Below are 21,392 nucleotides of genomic sequence, written 5' to 3'. Positions count from 1 at the left end.
AATGGTTAATATAGACAGTATACAGTATACATGGTTAATATAGACAGTATACATGGTTAATATAGACAGTATACATGGTAAATATAGACAGTATACATGGTTAATATAGACAGTATACATGGTTAATATAGACAGTATACAGTATAGATGGTTAATATAGACAGTATACATGGTTAATATAGACAGTATACATGGTAAATATAGACAGTATACATGGTAAATATAGACAGTATACATGGTTAATATAGACAGTACACAGTATACATGGTTAATATAGACAGTATACATGGTTAATATAGACAGTATACAGTATAGATGGTTAATATAGACAGTATACATGGTTAATATAGACAGTATACATGGTTAATATAGACAGTATACATGGTTAATATAGACAGTATACATGGTTAATATAGATAGTATACATGGTTAATATAGATAGTATACAGTATACATGGTTAAAATAGGCAGTATAGATGGTTAATATAGACAGTATACAGTATAGATGGTTAATATAGACAGTATACATGGTTAATATAGACAGTATACAGTATACATGGTTAATATAGGCAGTATAGATGGTTAATATAGACAGTATACAATATACATGGTTAATATAGACAGTATACATGGTTAATATAGACAGTATACAGTATACATGGTTAATATAGACAGTATACAGTATAGATGGTTAATATAGACAGTATACATGGTTAATATAGACAGTATACATGGTTAATATAGACAGTATACATGGTTAATATAGACAGTATACAGTATACATGGTTAATATAGACAGTATACAGTATACATGGTTAATATAGACAGTATACATGGTTAATATAGACAGTATACAGTATAGATGGTTAATATAGACAGTATACATGGTTAATATAGACAGTATACATGGTAAATATAGACAGTATACATGGTTAATATAGACAGTATACAGTATACATGGTTAATATAGACAGTATACATGGTTAATATAGACAGTATACAGTATACATGGTTAATATAGACAGTATACATGGTTAATATAGACAGTATACATGGTTAATATAGACAGTATACATGGTTAATATAGACAGTATACAGTATAGATGGTTAATATAGACAGTCTACATGGTTAATATAGACAGTATACATGGTTAATATAGACAGCATACATGGTTAATATAGACAGTATACATGGTTAATATAGATAGTATACATGGTTAATATAGATAGTATACAGTATACATGGTTAAAATAGGCAGTATAGATGGTTAATATAGACAGTATACAGTATAGATGGTTAATATAGACAGTATACAGTATACATGGTTAATATAGGCAGTATAGATGGTTAATATAGACAGTATACAATATACATGGTTAATATAGACAGTATACATGGTTAAAATAGACAGTATACAGTATACATGGTTAATATAGACAGTATACAGTATAGATGGTTAATATAGACAGTATACATGGTTAATATAGACAGTATACATGGTTAATATAGACAGTATACATGGTTAATATAGACAGTATACAGTATACATGGTTAATATATACAGTATACAGTATACATGGTTAATATAGACAGTATACAGTATACATGGTTAATATATACAGTATACATGGTTAATATAGACAGTATACTTGGTTAATATAGACAGTATACATGGTTAATATAGACAGTATACAGTATACATGGTTAATATATACAGTATACAGTATACATGGTTAATATAGACAGTATACAGTATACATGGTTAATATAGACAGTATACATGGTTAATATAGACAGTATACAGTATACATGGTTAACATAGACAGTATACATGGTAAATATAGACAGTATACATGGTTAATATAGACAGTATACATGGTTAATATAGACAGTATACAGTATAGATGGTTAATATAGACAGTATACATGGTTAATATAGACAGTATACATGGTAAATATAGACAGTATACATGGTTAATATAGACAGTATACAGTATACATGGTTAATATAGACAGTATACAGTATACATGGTTAATATAGACAGTATACATGGTTAATATAGACAGTATACAGTATAGATGGTTAATATAGACAGTATACATGGTTAATATAGACAGTATACATGGTTAATATAGACAGTATACATGGTTAATATAGACAGTATACATGGTTAATATAGATAGTATACATGGTTAATATAGATAGTATACAGTATACATGGTTAAAATAGGCAGTATAGATGGTTAATATAGACAGTATACAGTATAGATGGTTAATATAGACAGTATACAATATACATGGTTAATATAGACAGTATACATGGTTAATATAGACAGTATACAGTATACATGGTTAATATAGACAGTATACAGTATAGATGGTTAATATAGACAGTATACATGGTTAATATAGACAGTATACATGGTTAATATAGACAGTATACATGGTTAATATAGACAGTATACATGGTTAATATAGATAGTATACATGGTTAATATAGATAGTATACAGTATACATGGTTAAAATAGGCAGTATAGATGGTTAATATAGACAGTATACAGTATAGATGGTTAATATAGACAGTATACATGGTTAATATAGACAGTATACAGTATACATGGTTAATATAGGCAGTATAGATGGTTAATATAGACAGTATACAATATACATGGTTAATATAGACAGTAGACATGGTTAATATAGACAGTATACAGTATACATGGTTAATATAGACAGTATACAGTATAGATGGTTAATATAGACAGTATACATGGTTAATATAGACAGTATACATGGTTAATATAGACAGTATACATGGTTAATATAGACAGTATACATGGTTAATATAGACAGTATACATGGTTAATATAGACAGTATACATGGTTAATATAGACAGTATACAGTATACATGGTTAATATAGACAGTATACATGGTTAATATAGACAGTATACAGTATAGATGGTTAATATAGACAGTATACATGGTTAATATAGACAGTATACATGGTAAATATAGACAGTATACATGGTTAATATAGACAGTATACAGTATACATGGTTAATATAGACAGTATACATGGTTAATATAGACAGTATACAGTATACATGGTTAATATAGACAGTATACATGGTTAATATAGACAGTATACAGTATAGATGGTTAATATAGACAGTCTACATGGTTAATATAGACAGTATACATGGTTAATATAGACAGCATACATGGTTAACATAGACAGTATACATGGTTAATATAGATAGTATACATGGTTAATATAGATAGTATACAGTATACATGGTTAAAATAGGCAGTATAGATGGTTAATATAGACAGTATACAGTATAGATGGTTAATATAGACAGTATACAGTATACATGGTTAATATAGGCAGTATAGATGGTTAATATAGACAGTATACAATATACATGGTTAATATAGACAGTATACATGGTTAAAATAGACAGTATACAGTATACATGGTTAATATAGACAGTATACAGTATAGATGGTTAATATAGACAGTATACATGGTTAATATAGACAGTATACATGGTTAATATAGACAGTATACATGGTTAATATAGACAGTATACAGTATACATGGTTAATATATACAGTATACAGTATACATGGTTAATATAGACAGTATACAGTATACATGGTTAATATATACAGTATACATGGTTAATATAGACAGTATACTTGGTTAATATAGACAGTATACATGGTTAATATAGACAGTATACAGTATACATGGTTAATATATACAGTATACAGTATACATGGTTAATATAGACAGTATACAGTATACATGGTTAATATAGACAGTATACATGGTTAATATAGACAGTATACAGTATACATGGTTAATATAGACAGTATACGTGGTTAATATAGACAGTATACATGGTTAATATAGACAGTATACATGGTTAATATAGACAGTATACATGGTTAACATAGACAGTATACATGGTAAATATAGACAGTATACATGGTTAATATAGACAGTATACAGTATACGTGGTTAATATAGACAGTATACATGGTTAATATAGACAGTATACATGGTTAATATAGACAGTATACAGTATAGATGGTTAATATAGACAGTATACATGGTTAATATAGACAGTATACATGGTAAATATAGACAGTATACATGGTTAATATAGACAGTATACAGTATACATGGTTAATATAGACAGTATACAGTATACATGGTTAATATAGACAGTATACATGGTTAATATAGACAGTATACAGTATAGATGGTTAATATAGACAGTATACATGGTTAATATAGACAGTATACATGGTTAATATAGACAGTATACATGGTTAATATAGACAGTATACATGGTTAATATAGATAGTATACATGGTTAATATAGATAGTATACAGTATACATGGTTAAAATAGGCAGTATAGATGGTTAATATAGACAGTATACAGTATAGATGGTTAATATAGACAGTATACAATATACATGGTTAATATAGACAGTATACATGGTTAATATAGACAGTATACAGTATACATGGTTAATATAGACAGTATACAGTATAGATGGTTAATATAGACAGTATACATGGTTAATATAGACAGTATACATGGTTAATATAGACAGTATACATGGTTAATATAGACAGTATACATGGTTAATATAGACAGTATACAGTATACATGGTTAATATAGACAGTATACAGTATACATGGTTAATATAGACAGTATACATGGTTAATATAGACAGTATACAGTATAGATGGTTAATATAGACAGTATACATGGTTAATATAGACAGTATACATGGTAAATATAGACAGTATACATGGTTAATATAGACAGTATACAGTATACATGGTTAATATAGACACTATACATGGTTAATATAGACAGTATACAGTATACATGGTTAATATAGACAGTATACATGGTTAATATAGACAGTATACATGGTAAATATAGACAGTATACATGGTTAATATAGACAGTATACATGGTTAATATAGACAGTATACAGTATAGATGGTTAATATAGACAGTATACATGGTTAATATAGACAGTATACATGGTTAATATAGACAGTATACAGTATACATGGTTAATATAGACAGTACACAGTATACATGGTTAATATAGACAGTATACATGGTTAACATAGACAGTATACATGGTTAATATAGACAGTATACAGTATACATGGTTAATATAGACAGTATACATGGTTAATATAGACAGTATACATGGTTAATATAGACAGTATACATGGTTAATATAGACAGTATACATGGTTAATATAGACAGTATACATGGTTAATATAGACAGTATACATGGTTAATATAGACAGTATACAGTATAGATGGTTAATATAGACAGTATACATGGTTAATATAGACAGTATACAGTATAGATGGTTAATATAGACAGTATACATGGTTAATATAGACAGTATACATGGTAAATATAGACAGTATAAATGGTTAATATAGACAGTATACAGTATACATGGTTAATATAGACAGTATACATGGTTAATATAGACAGTATACATGGTAAATATAGACAGTATACATGGTTAATATAGACAGTATACATGGTTAATATAGACAGTATACAGTATAGATGGTTAATATAGACAGTATACATGGTTAATATAGACAGTATACATGGTAAATATAGACAGTATACATGGTAAATATAGACAGTATACATGGTTAATATAGACAGTACACAGTATACATGGTTAATATAGACAGTATACATGGTTAATATAGACAGTATACAGTATAGATGGTTAATATAGACAGTATACATGGTTAATATAGACAGTATACATGGTTAATATAGACAGTATACATGGTTAATATAGACAGTATACATGGTTAATATAGATAGTATACATGGTTAATATAGATAGTATACAGTATACATGGTTAAAATAGGCAGTATAGATGGTTAATATAGACAGTATACAGTATAGATGGTTAATATAGACAGTATACATGGTTAATATAGACAGTATACAGTATACATGGTTAATATAGGCAGTATAGATGGTTAATATAGACAGTATACAATATACATGGTTAATATAGACAGTATACATGGTTAATATAGACAGTATACAGTATACATGGTTAATATAGACAGTATACAGTATAGATGGTTAATATAGACAGTATACATGGTTAATATAGACAGTATACATGGTTAATATAGACAGTATACATGGTTAATATAGACAGTATACAGTATACATGGTTAATATAGACAGTATACAGTATACATGGTTAATATAGACAGTATACATGGTTAATATAGACAGTATACAGTATAGATGGTTAATATAGACAGTATACATGGTTAATATAGACAGTATACATGGTAAATATAGACAGTATACATGGTTAATATAGACAGTATACAGTATACATGGTTAATATAGACAGTATACATGGTTAATATAGACAGTATACAGTATACATGGTTAATATAGACAGTATACATGGTTAATATAGACAGTATACATGGTTAATATAGACAGTATACATGGTTAATATAGACAGTATACAGTATAGATGGTTAATATAGACAGTCTACATGGTTAATATAGACAGTATACATGGTTAATATAGACAGCATACATGGTTAATATAGACAGTATACATGGTTAATATAGATAGTATACATGGTTAATATAGATAGTATACAGTATACATGGTTAAAATAGGCAGTATAGATGGTTAATATAGACAGTATACAGTATAGATGGTTAATATAGACAGTATACAGTATACATGGTTAATATAGGCAGTATAGATGGTTAATATAGACAGTATACAATATACATGGTTAATATAGACAGTATACATGGTTAAAATAGACAGTATACAGTATACATGGTTAATATAGACAGTATACAGTATAGATGGTTAATATAGACAGTATACATGGTTAATATAGACAGTATACATGGTTAATATAGACAGTATACATGGTTAATATAGACAGTATACAGTATACATGGTTAATATATACAGTATACAGTATACATGGTTAATATAGACAGTATACAGTATACATGGTTAATATATACAGTATACATGGTTAATATAGACAGTATACTTGGTTAATATAGACAGTATACATGGTTAATATAGACAGTATACAGTATACATGGTTAATATATACAGTATACAGTATACATGGTTAATATAGACAGTATACAGTATACATGGTTAATATAGACAGTATACATGGTTAATATAGACAGTATACAGTATACATGGTTAACATAGACAGTATACATGGTAAATATAGACAGTATACATGGTTAATATAGACAGTATACATGGTTAATATAGACAGTATACAGTATAGATGGTTAATATAGACAGTATACATGGTTAATATAGACAGTATACATGGTAAATATAGACAGTATACATGGTTAATATAGACAGTATACAGTATACATGGTTAATATAGACAGTATACAGTATACATGGTTAATATAGACAGTATACATGGTTAATATAGACAGTATACAGTATAGATGGTTAATATAGACAGTATACATGGTTAATATAGACAGTATACATGGTTAATATAGACAGTATACATGGTTAATATAGACAGTATACATGGTTAATATAGATAGTATACATGGTTAATATAGATAGTATACAGTATACATGGTTAAAATAGGCAGTATAGATGGTTAATATAGACAGTATACAGTATAGATGGTTAATATAGACAGTATACAATATACATGGTTAATATAGACAGTATACATGGTTAATATAGACAGTATACAGTATACATGGTTAATATAGACAGTATACAGTATAGATGGTTAATATAGACAGTATACATGGTTAATATAGACAGTATACATGGTTAATATAGACAGTATACATGGTTAATATAGACAGTATACATGGTTAATATAGACAGTATACAGTATACATGGTTAATATAGACAGTATACAGTATACATGGTTAATATAGACAGTATACATGGTTAATATAGACAGTATACAGTATAGATGGTTAATATAGACAGTATACATGGTTAATATAGACAGTATACATGGTAAATATAGACAGTATACATGGTTAATATAGACAGTATACAGTATACATGGTTAATATAGACACTATACATGGTTAATATAGACAGTATACAGTATACATGGTTAATATAGACAGTATACATGGTTAATATAGACAGTATACAGTATAGATGGTTAATATAGACAGTCTACATGGTTAATATAGACAGTATACATGGTTAATATAGACAGTATACATGGTTAATATAGACAGTATACATGGTTAATATAGATAGTATACATGGTTAATATAGATAGTATACAGTATACATGGTTAAAATAGGCAGTATAGATGGTTAATATAGACAGTATACAGTATAGATGGTTAATATAGACAGTATACAGTATACATGGTTAATATAGGCAGTATAGATGGTTAATATAGACAGTATACAATATACATGGTTAATATAGACAGTATACATGGTTAAAATAGACAGTATACAGTATACATGGTTAATATAGACAGTATACAGTATAGATGGTTAATATAGACAGTATACAGTATACATGGTTAATATAGACAGTATACAGTATACATGGTTAATATAGACAGTATACATGGTTAATATAGACAGTATACATGGTTAATATAGACAGTATACAGTATACATGGTTAATATATACAGTATACAGTATACATGGTTAATATAGACAGTATACAGTATACATGGTTAATATAGACAGTATACAGTATACATGGTTAATATAGACAGTATACATGGTTAATATAGACAGTATACAGTATAGATGGTTAATATAGACAGTATACATGGTTAATATAGACAGTATACATGGTAAATATAGACAGTATACATGGTTAATATAGACAGTATACAGTATACATGGTTAATATAGACACTATACATGGTTAATATAGACAGTATACAGTATACATGGTTAATATAGACAGTATACATGGTTAATATAGACAGTATACAGTATAGATGGTTAATATAGACAGTCTACATGGTTAATATAGACAGTATACATGGTTAATATAGACAGTATACATGGTTAATATAGACAGTATACATGGTTAATATAGATAGTATACATGGTTAATATAGATAGTATACAGTATACATGGTTAAAATAGGCAGTATAGATGGTTAATATAGACAGTATACAGTATAGATGGTTAATATAGACAGTATACAGTATACATGGTTAATATAGGCAGTATAGATGGTTAATATAGACAGTATACAATATACATGGTTAATATAGACAGTATACATGGTTAAAATAGACAGTATACAGTATACATTGTTAATATAGACAGTATACAGTATAGATGGTTAATATAGACAGTATACATGGTTAATATAGACAGTATACATGGTTAATATAGACAGTATACATGGTTAATATAGACAGTATACAGTATACATGGTTAATATATACAGTATACAGTATACATGGTTAATATAGACAGCATACAGTATACATGGTTAATATATACAGTATACATGGTTAATATAGACAGTATACTTGGTTAATATAGACAGTATACATGGTTAATATAGACAGTATACAGTATACATGGTTAATATATACAGTATACAGTATACATGGTTAATATAGACAGTATACAGTATACATGGTTAATATAGACAGTATACATGGTTAATATAGACAGTATACAGTATACATGGTTAATATAGACAGTATACGTGGTTAATATAGACAGTATACATGGTTAATATAGACAGTATACATGGTTAATATAGACAGTATACATGGTTACATAGACAGTATACATGGTAAATATAGACAGTATACATGGTTAATATAGACAGTATACAGTATACGTGGTTAATATAGACAGTATACATGGTTAATATAGACAGTATACATGGTTAATATAGACAGTATACAGTATAGATGGTTAATATAGACAGTATACATGGTTAATATAGACAGTATACATGGTAAATATAGACAGTATACATGGTTAATATAGACAGTATACAGTATACATGGTTAATATAGACAGTATACAGTATACATGGTTAATATAGACAGTATACATGGTTAATATAGACAGTATACAGTATAGATGGTTAATATAGACAGTATACATGGTTAATATAGACAGTATACATGGTTAATATAGACAGTATACATGGTTAATATAGACAGTATACATGGTTAATATAGATAGTATACATGGTTAATATAGATAGTATACAGTATACATGGTTAAAATAGGCAGTATAGATGGTTAATATAGACAGTATACAGTATGGATGGTTAATATAGACAGTATACATGGTTAATATAGACAGTATACAATATACATGGTTAATATAGACAGTATACATGGTTAATATAGACAGTATACAGTATACATGGTTAATATAGGCAGTATAGATGGTTAATATAGACAGTATACAATATACATGGTTAATATAGACAGTATACATGGTTAATATAGACAGTATACAGTATACATGGTTAATATAGACAGTATACAGTATAGATGGTTAATATAGACAGTATACATGGTTAATATAGACAGTATACATGGTTAATATAGACAGTATACATGGTTAATATAGACAGTATACATGGTTAATATAGACAGTATACAGTATACATGGTTAATATAGACAGTATACATGGTTAATATAGACAGTATACAGTATACATGGTTAATATAGACAGTATACATGGTTAATATAGACAGTATACATGGTAAATATAGACAGTATACAGTATACATGGTTAATATAGACAGTATACATGGTTAATATAGACAGTATACAGTATACATGGTTAATATAGACAGTATACATGGTTAATATAGACAGTATACATGGTTAATATAGACAGTATACATGGTTAATATAGACAGTATACAGTATACATGGTTAATATAGACACTATACATGGTAAATAGAGACAGTATACAGTATACATGGTTAATATAGACAGTATAGATGGTTAATATAGACAGTATACATGGTTAATATAGACAGTATACAGTATACATGGTTAATATAGACAGTATACATGGTTAATATAGACAGTATACATGGTTAATATAGACACTATACATGGTTAATATAGACAGTATACAGTATAGATGGTTAATATAGACAGTATACATGGTTAATATAGACAGTATACATGGTTAATATAGACAGTATACATGGTTAATATAGACAGTATACAGTATACATGGTTAATATAGACACTATACATGGTTAATATAGACAGTATACAGTATAGATGGTTAATATAGACAGTATACATGGTTAATATAGACAGTATACAGTATACATGGTTAATATAGACAGTATACATGGTTAATATAGACAGTATACATGGTTAATATAGACAGTATAGATGGTTAATATAGACAGTATACATGGTTAATATAGACAGTATACATGGTTAATATAGACAGTATACATGGTAAATATAGACAGTATACATGGTTAATATAGACAGTATACATGGTTAATATAGACACTATACATGGTTAATATAGACAGTATACATGGTTAATATAGACACTATACATGGTTAATATAGACAGTATACAGTATAGATGGTTAATATAGACAGTATACATGGTTAATATAGACAGTATACATGGTTAATATAGACAGTATACATGGTTAATATAGACAGTATACAGTATACATGGTTAATATAGACAGTATACATGGTAAATATAGACAGTATACAGTATACATGGTTAATATAGACAGTATACATGGTAAATATAGACAGTATACAGTATACATGGTTAATATAGACAGTATAGATGGTTAATATAGACAGTATACATGGTTAATATAGACACTATACATGGTTAATATAGACAGTATACAGTATAGATGGTTAATATAGACAGTATACATGGTTAATATAGACAGTATACATGGTTAATATAGACAGTATACATGGTTAATATAGACAGTATACAGTATACATGGTTAATATAGACAGTATACATGGTAAATATAGACAGTATACAGTATACATGGTTAATATAGACAGTATACATGGTAAATATAGACAGTATACAGTATACATGGTTAATATAGACAGTATACATGGTTAATATAGACAGTATACATGGTAAATATAGACAGTATACATGGTTAATATAGACAGTATACAGTATACATGGTTAATATAGACAGTATACATGGTTAATATAGACAGTATACATGGTTAATATAGACAGTATACAGTATACATGGTTAATATAGACAGTATACATGGTAAATATAGACAGTATACAGTATACATGGTTAATATAGACAGTATAGATGGTTAATATAGACAGTATACATGGTTAATATAGACAGTATACATGGTAAATATAGACAGTATACATGGTTAATATAGACAGTATACAGTATACATGGTTAATATAGACACTATACATGGTTAATATAGACAGTATACAGTATACATGGTTAATATAGACAGTATACATGGTTAATATAGACAGTATACAGTAAACATGGTTAATATATAGACAGTATACAGTATACATGGTTAATATAGACACTATACATGGTTAATATAGACAGTATACAGTATACATGGTTAATATAGACAGTATACATGGTTAATATAGACAGTATACAGTATAGATGGTTAATATAGACAGTCTACATGGTTAATATAGACAGTATACATGGTTAATATAGACAGTATACATGGTTAATATAGACAGTATACATGGTTAATATAGATAGTATACATGGTTAATATAGATAGTATACAGTATACATGGTTAAAATAGGCAGTATAGATGGTTTATATAGACAGTATACAGTATAGATGGTTAATATAGACAGTATACAGTATACATGGTTAATATAGACAGTATACAGTATACATGGTTAATATAGACAGTATACAGTATACATGGTTAATATAGACAGTATACAGTATACATGGTTAATATAGACAGTATACATGGTTAATATAGACAGTATACAGTATAGATGGTTAATATAGACAGTATACATGGTTAATATAGACAGTATACATGGTTAATATAGACAGTATACATGGTTAATATAGACAGTATACATGGTTAATATAGACAGTATACATGGTTAATATAGACAGTATACATGGTTAATATAGATAGTATACATGGTTAATATAGACAGTATACATGGTTAATATAGACAGTATACATGGTTAATATAGATAGTATACATGGTTAATATAGACAGTATACATGGTTAATATAGACAGTATACATGGTTAATATAGACAGTATACATGGTTAATATAGACAGTATACATGGTTAATATAGATAGTATACATGGTTAATATAGACAGTATACATGGTTAATATAGACAGTATACATGGTTAATATAGACAGTATACATGGTTAATATAGACAGTATACATGGTTAATATAGACAGTATACATGGTTAATATAGATAGTATACATGGTTAATATAGATAGTATACAGTATACATGGTTAAAATAGGCAGTATAGATGGTTAATATAGACAGTATACAGTATGGATGGTTAATATAGACAGTATACATGGTTAATATAGACAGTATACAATATACATGGTTAATATAGACAGTATACATGGTTAATATAGACAGTATACAGTATACATGGTTAATATAGGCAGTATAGATGGTTAATATAGACAGTATACAATATACATGGTTAATATAGACAGTATACATGGTTAATATAGACAGTATACAGTATACATGGTTAATATAGACAGTATACAGTATAGATGGTTAATATAGACAGTATACATGGTTAATATAGACAGTATACATGGTTAATATAGACAGTATACATGGTTAATATAGACAGTATACATGGTTAATATAGACAGTATACAGTATACATGGTTAATATAGACAGTATACATGGTTAATATAGACAGTATACAGTATACATGGTTAATATAGACAGTATACATGGTTAATATAGACAGTATACATGGTAAATATAGACAGTATACAGTATACATGGTTAATATAGACAGTATACATGGTTAATATAGACAGTATACAGTATACATGGTTAATATAGACAGTATACATGGTTAATATAGACAGTATACATGGTTAATATAGACAGTATACATGGTTAATATAGACAGTATACAGTATACATGGTTAATATAGACAGTATACATGGTAAATATAGACAGTATACAGTATACATGGTTAATATAGACAGTATACATGGTAAATATAGACAGTATACAGTATACATGGTTAATATAGACAGTATACATGGTAAATATAGACAGTATACATGGTTAATATAGACAGTATACATGGTAAATATAGACAGTATACATGGTTAATATAGACAGTATACATGGTTAATATAGACACTATACATGGTTAATATAGACAGTATACAGTATACATGGTTAATATAGACAGTATACATGGTAAATATAGACAGTATACAGTATACATGGTTAATATAGACAGTATACATGGTAAATATAGACAGTATACAGTATACATGGTTAATATAGACAGTATACATGGTAAATATAGACAGTATACAGTATACATGGTTAATATAGACAGTATAGATGGTTAATATAGACAGTATACATGGTTAATATAGACAGTATACATGGTAAATATAGACAGTATACATGGTTAATATAGACAGTATACAGTATACATGGTTAATATAGACAGTATACATGGTTAATATAGACAGTATACATGGTTAATATAGACAGTATACAGTATACATGGTTAATATAGACAGTATACATGGTAAATATAGACAGTATACAGTATACATGGTTAATATAGACAGTATAGATGGTTAATATAGACAGTATACATGGTTAATATAGACAGTATACATGGTAAATATAGACAGTATACATGGTTAATATAGACAGTATACAGTATACATGGTTAATATAGACACTATACATGGTTAATATAGACAGTATACAGTATACATGGTTAATATAGACAGTATACATGGTTAATATAGACAGTATACAGTATAGATGGTTAATATAGGCAGTCTACATGGTTAATATAGACAGTATACATGGTTAATATAGACAGTATACATGGTTAATATAGACAGTATACATGGTTAATATAGATAGTATACATGGTTAATATAGATAGTATACAGTATACATGGTTAAAATAGGCAGTATAGATGGTTTATATAGACAGTATACAGTATAGATGGTTAATATAGACAGTATACATTGTTAATATAGACAGTATACAGTATACATGGTTAATATAGACAGTATAGATGGTTAATATAGACAGTATACAATATACATGGTTAATATAGACAGTATACATGGTTAAAATAGACAGTATACAGTATACATGGTTAATATAGACAGTATACAGTATAGATGGTTAATATAGACAGTATACATGGTTAATATAGACAGTATACATGGTTAATATAGACAGTATACAGTATACATGGTTAATATATACAGTATACAGTATACATGGTTAATATAGACAGTATACAGTATACATGGTTAATATATACAGTATACATGGTTAATATAGACAGTATACGTGGTTAATATAGACAGTATACAGTATACATGGTTAATATATACAGTATACAGTATACATGGTTAATATAGACAGTATACAGTATACATGGTTAATATAGACAGTATACATGGTTAATATAGACAGTATACAGTATACATGGTTAATATAGACAGTATACGTGGTTAATATAGACAGTATACATGGTTAATATAGACAGTATACATGGTTAATATAGACAGTATACATGGTTAACATAGACAGTATACATGGTAAATATAGACAGTATACATGGTTAATATAGACAGTATACAGTATACGTGGTTAATATAGACAGTATACATGGTTAATATAGACACTATACATGGTTAATATAGACAGTATACATGGTTAATATAGACAGTATACATGGTTAATATAGACAGTATACAGTATACATGGTTAATATAGACAGTATACAGTATACATGGTTAATATAGACAGTATACATGGTTAATATAGACAGTATACAGTATACATGGTTAATATAGACACTATACATGGTTAATATAGACAGTATACATGGTTAATATAGATAGTATACAGTATACATGGCTAATATATACAGTGTACATGGTTAATATAGACAGTATACATGGTTAATATAGACAGTATACAGTATACATGGTTAATATAGACACTATACATGGTTAATATAGACAGTATACAGTATAAATGGTTAATATAGACAGTATACATGGTTAATATAGACAGTATACATGGTTAATATAGACAGTATACATGGTTAATATAGACAGTATACAGTATACATGGTTAATATAGACAGTATACATGGTAAATATAGACAGTATACAGTATACATGGTTAATATAGACAGTATACATGGTAAATATAGACAGTATACAGTATACATGGTTAATATAGACAGTATACAGTATATATGGTTAATATAGACAGTATACATGGTTAATATAGACAGTATACATGGTTAATATAGACAGTATACAGTATACATGGTTAATATAGACAGTATACATGGTTAATATAGACAGTATACATGGTTAATATAGACAGTATACAGTATAGATGGTTAATATAGACAGTATACATGGTTAATATAGACAGTATACATGGTTAATATAGACAGTATACAGTATAGATGGTTAATATAGACAGTATACATGGTTAATATAGACAGTATACATGGTAAATATAGACAGTATACATGGTTAATATAGACAGTATACAGTATACATGGTTAATATAGACAGTATACATGGTTAATATAGACAGTATACATGGTTAATATAGACAGTATACAGTATACATGGTTAATATAGACAGTATACATGGTAAATATAGACAGTATACAGTATACATGGTTAATATAGACAGTATAGATGGTTAATATAGACAGTATACATGGTTAATATAGACAGTATACATGGTAAATATAGACAGTATACATGGTTAATATAGACAGTATACAGTATACATGGTTAATATAGACACTATACATGGTTAATATAGACAGTATACAGTATACATGGTTAATATAGACAGTATACATGGTTAATATAGACAGTATACAGTAAACATGGTTAATATATAGACAGTATACAGTATACATGGTTAATATAGACACTATACATGGTTAATATAGACAGTATACAGTATACATGGTTAATATAGACAGTATACATGGTTAATATAGACAGTATACAGTATAGATGGTTAATATAGACAGTCTACATGGTTAATATAGACAGTATACATGGTTAATATAGACAGTATACATGGTTAATATAGACAGTATACATGGTTAATATAGATAGTATACATGGTTAATATAGATAGTATACAGTATACATGGTTAAAATAGGCAGTATAGATGGTTTATATAGACAGTATACAGTATAGATGGTTAATATAGACAGTATACAGTATACATGGTTAATATAGACAGTATACAGTATACATGGTTAATATAGACAGTATACAGTATATATGGTTAATATAGACAGTATACAGTATACATGGTTAATATAGACAGTATACATGGTTAATATAGACAGTATACAGTATAGATGGTTAATATAGACAGTATACATGGTTAATATAGACAGTATACATGGTTAATATAGACAGTATACATGGTTAATATAGACAGTATACATGGTTAATATAGACAGTATACATGGTTAATATAGACAGTATACATGGTTAATATAGATAGTATACATGGTTAATATAGACAGTATACATGGTTAATATAGACAGTATACATGGTTAATATAGATAGTATACATGGTTAATATAGACAGTATACATGGTTAATAAATACAGTATACATGGTTAATATAGACAGTATACATGGTTAATATAGACAGTATACATGGTTAATATAGACAGTATACATGGTTAATATAGATAGTATACATGGTTAATATAGATAGTATACAGTATACATGGTTAAAATAGGCAGTATAGATGGTTAATATAGACAGTATACAGTATGGATGGTTAATATAGACAGTATACATGGTTAATATAGACAGTATACAATATACATGGTTAATATAGACAGTATACATGGTTAATATAGACAGTATACAGTATACATGGTTAATATAGGCAGTATAGATGGTTAATATAGACAGTATACAATATACATGGTTAATATAGACAGTATACATGGTTAATATAGACAGTATACAGTATACATGGTTAATATAGACAGTATACAGTATAGATGGTTAATATAGACAGTATACATGGTTAATATAGACAGTATACATGGTTAATATAGACAGTATACATGGTTAATATAGACAGTATACATGGTTAATATAGACAGTATACAGTATACATGGTTAATATAGACAGTATACATGGTTAATATAGACAGTATACAGTATACATGGTTAATATAGACAGTATACATGGTTAATATAGACAGTATACATGGTAAATATAGACAGTATACAGTATACATGGTTAATATAGACAGTATACATGGTTAATATGGACAGTATACAGTATACATGGTTAATATAGACAGTATACATGGTTAATATAGACAGTATACATGGTTAATATAGACAGTATACATGGTTAATATAGACAGTATACAGTATACATGGTTAATATAGACACTATACATGGTAAATATAGACAGTATACAGTATACATGGTTAATATAGACAGTATAGATGGTTAATATAGACAGTATACATGGTTAATATAGACAGCATACATGGTTAATATAGACAGTATACATGGTTAATATAGACAGTATACATGGTAAATATAGACAGTATACATGGTTAATATAGACAGTATACATGGTTAATATAGACACTATACATGGTTAATATAGACAGTATACAGTATACATGGTTAATATAGACAGTATACATGGTAAATATAGACAGTATACATGGTTAATATAGACAGTATACATGGTAAATATAGACACTATACATGGTTAATATAGACAGTATACATGGTAAATATAGACAGTATACATGGTTAATATAGACAGTATACATGGTTAATATAGACACTATACATGGTTAATATAGACAGTATACAGTATACATGGTTAATATAGACAGTATACATGGTTAATATAGACACTATACATGGTTAATATAGACAGTATACAGTATACATGGTTAATATAGACAGTATACATGGTAAATATAGACAGTATACAGTATACATGGTTAATATAGACAGTATACATGGTAAATATAGACAGTATACAGTATACATGGTTAATATAGACAGTATACATGGTAAATATAGACAGTATACATGGTTAATATAGACAGTATACAGTATACATGGTTAATATAGACAGTATACATGGTTAATATAGACAGTATACATGGTTAATATAGACAGTATACAGTATACATGGTTAATATAGACAGTATACATGGTAAATATAGACAGTATACAGTATACATGGTTAATATAGACAGTATAGATGGTTAATATAGACAGTATACATGGTTAATATAGACAGTATACATGGTAAATATAGACAGTATACATGGTTAATATAGACAGTATACAGTATACATGGTTAATATAGACACTATACATGGTTAATATAGACAGTATACAGTATACATGGTTAATATAGACAGTATACATGGTTAATATAGACAGTATACAGTATAGATGGTTAATATAGGCAGTCTACATGGTTAATATAGACAGTATACATGGTTAATATAGACAGTATACATGGTTAATATAGACAGTATACATGGTTAATATAGATAGTATACATGGTTAATATAGATAGTATACAGTATACATGGTTAAAATAGGCAGTATAGATGGTTTATATAGACAGTATACAGTATACATGGTTAATATAGACAGTATAGATGGTTAATATAGACAGTATACAATATACATGGTTAATATAGACAGTATACATGGTTAAAATAGACAGTATACAGTATACATGGTTAATATAGACAGTATACAGTATAGATGGTTAATATAGACAGTATACATGGTTAATATAGACAGTATACATGGTTAATATAGACAGTATACATGGTTAATATAGACAGTATACAGTATACATGGTTAATATAGACAGTATAGATGGTTAATATAGACAGTATACAATATACATGGTTAATATAGACAGTATACATGGTTAAAATAGACAGTATACAGTATACATGGTTAATATAGACAGTATACAGTATAGATGGTTAATATAGACAGTATACATGGTTAATATAGACAGTATACATGGTTAATATAGACAGTATACAGTATACATGGTTAATATATACAGTATACAGTATACATGGTTAATATAGACAGTATACAGTATACATGGTTAATATATACAGTATACATGGTTAATATAGACAGTATACGTGGTTAATATAGACAGTATACAGTATACATGGTTAATATATACAGTATACAGTATACATGGTTAATATAGACAGTATACAGTATACATGGTTAATATAGACAGTATACGTGGTTAATATAGACAGTATACATGGTTAATATAGACAGTATACATGGTTAATATAGACAGTATACATGGTTAACATAGACAGTATACATGGTAAATATAGACAGTATACATGGTTAATATAGACAGTATACAGTATACGTGGTTAATATAGACAGTATACATGGTTAATATAGACACTATACATGGTTAATATAGACAGTATACATGGTTAATATAGACAGTATACATGGTTAATATAGACAGTATACAGTATACATGGTTAATATAGACAGTATACAGTATACATGGTTAATATAGACAGTATACATGGTTAATATAGACAGTATACAGTATACATGGTTAATATAGACACTATACATGGTTAATATAGACAGTATACATGGTTAATATAGATAGTATACAGTATACATGGCTAATATATACAGTGTACATGGTTAATATAGACAGTATACATGGTTAATATAGACAGTATACAGTATACATGGTTAATATAGACACTATACATGGTTAATATAGACAGTATACAGTATAAATGGTTCATGTAGACAGTATACATGATTAATATAGACAGTATACATGGTTAATATAGACAGTATACATGGTTAATATAGACAGTAGACAGTATAAATGGTTCATGTAGACAGTATATTCGTTTTTTAAATTTAAATGTGATTTTTGTAAACAAAAATAAATAATTATT

Source organism: Oncorhynchus mykiss, chromosome 10 (genome assembly GCF_057628025.1).
Source record: "Oncorhynchus mykiss isolate SJ-2025 chromosome 10, ASM5762802v1, whole genome shotgun sequence".
NCBI lineage: Eukaryota > Metazoa > Chordata > Actinopteri > Salmoniformes > Salmonidae > Oncorhynchus > Oncorhynchus mykiss.
Note: the sequence above shows the minus strand (reverse complement) of the source record.